We start from the raw sequence: 4,109 nt of genomic DNA on the forward strand, positions 1-4,109 counted from the left end.
CACAAGCAGGAGGAGTGGGAGAGGGAGAAGCAGGCTTCCCACCTAGCAGGGAGTCCAATGCAAGGCTCAATCCCAGGACCTTGGGATCATGACCTGAGCCAAAGGCAGACGCTTAACGACCAAGCCACCTAGGCGCCCTCATCTTTTTCTTGTAATACCTTGTCAGGTGCAACCAATAATAGCCAACATGCACTACTATTGTTCTGTTTTTCCATTTCTTCTCCTAGAGATGTCGTATAAATAAACATGCATTCTGCCTCCCAAGTCAGATCAGATGATAATGTTTCAGCACCACAGAACATGCATTGAGACATTTCCAGTCTCCAACGTTCGTTTTCCTCTCAGACCAATAAACTGTTATAGAAGTGCCCTACTTTGAGATACCAATTTGTGTATTTGTACAGATCTTCCTCAACTTACAATGGGGCTATGTCCCAATAAACCCATTGTAGGTTGAAAATATCATCAGTCGAAATGCATGTCCTATATCTAACCTACCAAACATCACAGCTTAGCCTAGCCTACCTTAAATGTGCTCAGAACACTTACATTAACCTACTATTGGGCAAAATCATCTAATGCAAAGCCTATTTTATAATAAAGTGTTGCATATCTCATATAATTTATTGAATACTGTACTGAAAGTGAAAAATAGAATGGTTGTAAGTATATCAGTTGTTTACCCTTCTGATTGCATGGCTGACTGGGAGCTATGGTTCATTACCACTGCCTAGCATCATGAGAGACTATTGTACTACATATTGCTAGCCTGGGAAAAGATCAAAATTCAAAATTCAAAGTATGGTATCATTTTTACACCATCATAAAGTCAAAAAATTGTAAGTTGAACCATCATAAGACAGGAACCTTCTGTACAATATGTGTATTAGTCAGAGTATGATAAGATACAGTATGATAATAAATAAACCCCAAAATCTAAGTGGGCTAACCTAACGAAAGTTTATTTCTCACTCATGTCACCATCCAATGCAGGTCAGGTAACTGTCTGGCATGGCTCTCTCCAAGAAGCAACAAGCAACTTACAGGTGGCAATTTTGCCATCTCTGAGTTCTTCACTTTCTGAAGCCATAGACAAGAGAGACAGGGAGTGGCTGACAGGGCGGGGCGGGGTGGGGGGGGGGCGGTATTGCCAGGCTTGAAAGTAACACATATCACTTCAGCTCACACCTAATGGGCCAGACACAGTCACATGGCCCCCACTCAACTGCAACAGAGATGGAAACTTTATAGGAACACATTGGTATTTGATGATGACTAGTAGTCTCCACCATATCCCTGTTCCCTAAACATATCAGAATTTCACCTTTGAAAGGGGAGAAGCATGGTCAGAACCCACTATTTTATAAATAAGTCCATCCAGAACTGAAGGAGGTATGGTGGTTAAGTGGTGTGGGCTCTGGAGTCAGGCTATCTGGGTTCAAATCTTAAATCTACTACTTAATAATTATGTCACCGAAGACACCAAATTAACCTCTATAAGCTTCAGTTTGCTCATCTGTAAAGTGAGAATTAAGTGGTACCTACCTTTTAGCTCTATTGTCAAGGTGAAATGAGACAATCTATGTAAAAACAGCACAGTACCTTGCACATAGTAAGTATATAATAGATGTTGCCGATTATTAGTTAAAAAGCTGGAAAATAATGAGACAGGAAATAAAACCATACAGGGAATAGTAATTGCTGCTAATATTTTCCTCTGCTTGCATGATTGGAAGTGTGTTTGTCTGGAGGCTCTGAGCAGCAGCAGGAAAGTACGTGGCCAGACAGACGAGGCACTAATGGGCTTATTTAAATGAGATGAGCAGGCATCTGAGAATGGTATTAGCTCTTACAAGCGCATGGTCCAAGCCTGAGAAGGCTCCCTGAGGACTTAGAGTGCAAGGGCTTAATTGGAGTGCAATTTAAATCTCATCACAACCCTACTGGAAGAACAGAGCTGCCAACACAGTGGCAAGAACCTTGGACTCCACTTTGACTGCCTCTGATATTCCAGACCACATGGCTCTGCCAAGCTCAGGATGAGGGACCAGAGGGAGCCCAGTGAGTGTGAATCTATCAGCTTCCCTCTGAGGGGGCTGGAATGGGCTCTTGTTGCTGTTGCAGCTAAGAGGTGAATTTGCAAGGAGCCCAGAGAAGTAAAGTACTCACCTGAGCTGAGTGTGGTCAATCCAGTATTTCAATTCAGGGTCTTCATCTAAGAGGTGATAGAGCCCAGTGGTTAAAAGCACAGGTTCTGGAGTCAAACTGACCGAGTTCAAACCCCAACTCTGCCCTGAATTAGCTGTGTGAACTTAAACTAGTCACTAACTCTTCCAAACCTACAAGTTTTCATCCATAAGCTGGGATTTATATTATTTTGTTGGTTGTCTTCTATTTACCCCTCCATATCAACTCTCCCTCCTTCCCTGCACACCTTGACTTATGTCCTAGGAGGCTGGCCTAGAAGAACTGAATCAAGGGACTCCATTGCTCTCTGGCTTCTGGTTGTGTCCAAGAAATTGGCAGGTGGGAGGAGAGTGAAATCTTGGTATTTATTTCCCTAGATCCCACACTGCTGGGTTGCTAGCAGGTTGGTTGTGACCCTCTCCCAAAGACCACAGCTACTTATCAGGCAGCCTTTTCCTTATAGCTTTTTCCACAGGTTCCAAAAACCACCACCTCCTCTTTCCTCTTCAGGCCTGGCATGGTAAGAGTTGCCCACTATCACTAGCTCCAGGATACTCTAACGTCCTTTGTTGCATTCTCTAAACTCTTCCTATTTAATTACCCTGTTAAGCATTCTTCAATTACCCACTTTTGAGTGCCTGGACCTTGACTGGTACAACTACATGCTTACAGTAGATACACCTTTGGGTGGCTAACTGGTTCGCAGTGACTCCCTTTCTCTGAGAACAACCCTTATAACAAAGGTGGCCATCCTGTACTACGTGTCTCTTCAACTTGATTGGTTCAAGGCTAGATACCTGACTCAAGGTAAGCCAATTAGATTCTCCCTCCAAAAAAAATGTGGCTTTTGAAACAGAGATAGCAGCGACTAGAAACCAGCAGGACTGTACCAGGTTTATCCCCAAATCCACCTTCTCAAGAGCCTACAAAAGCAGGCAAGAGTGGGAACCTATCCTTCTAAGTTTTGATTGTTCAACTCTTCCTCCTATCCCATGAGATACCCCATTATCCATCCTTTCAATACATTTCTTCTTCTTTAACTAGCCAGAGTTGGTTTCTGCTGCTTACATTCCAAAGAACCTCAATAAACACAGCACCTCATAGAATTTTTATGAGGTAATATATGTAGGGTGGCTAGCACAGTGATTGGTGTATGGTAAGCTTCCAGTAATTTGTAGCATTTATTATCTATAAAAGTGGAACTAATAAAAGAATGGGAAGACAAGTCACAGACTGGGAGAAAATATTTACAAAAGACACATCTGATAAAGAACTGTTATCCAAACAACAAGAAAATGAAAACAATTTAAAAATGGGTAAAAGACGTTAACAAATACGTCACCAAATACAGATGGCAAATGAGCCTATAAGAAGGTGTTCAACGTCACATTTCATTAGGGAATTGTAAATTAAAACAACAATGAGGAGCACCTGGGTGGCTCATTTGGTTAAGCATCTTCCTTCAGCTCAGGTCATGACCTCAGGGTCCTGGGATCGAGTTCCACATCGGGCTCCCTGCTTGGCTGGGAGTCTGCTTCTCACTCTCCCTCTGTGCTTCTCACCCTCCCAAATAAATAAATAAAATATTTTAAAAACAACAACAACAACAATGAGATACCACTACACATCTATTAGAATGGTCAAATCCAAACACTGACAGCACTAAACACTGATAAGGATGTGGAGCAACCGGAACTCTCATTCATTGCTAGTGAGAATGCCAAATGGAACGGCCACTTTGGAAGACAGTTTGCAGTTTTTTACAAAATTAAACATGCTCGTGTTATACAATCCAGTAGTTGTGGGTATTTTCCCACGAGTTGAAAAACTTTCATCCAAGCAAAAACCTGCACACAAACATTTGTAGCAGCTTTGTTCATAACTGCCAAAACTAGAAGCCAACCAAGGTGTCCTTCAGTAGG

The sequence above is a fragment of the Mirounga leonina genome, unplaced genomic scaffold, assembly GCF_011800145.1.
Source record: "Mirounga leonina isolate KUSES-001 unplaced genomic scaffold, KU_Mleo_1.0 Mir_92, whole genome shotgun sequence".
Lineage (NCBI taxonomy): Eukaryota > Metazoa > Chordata > Mammalia > Carnivora > Phocidae > Mirounga > Mirounga leonina.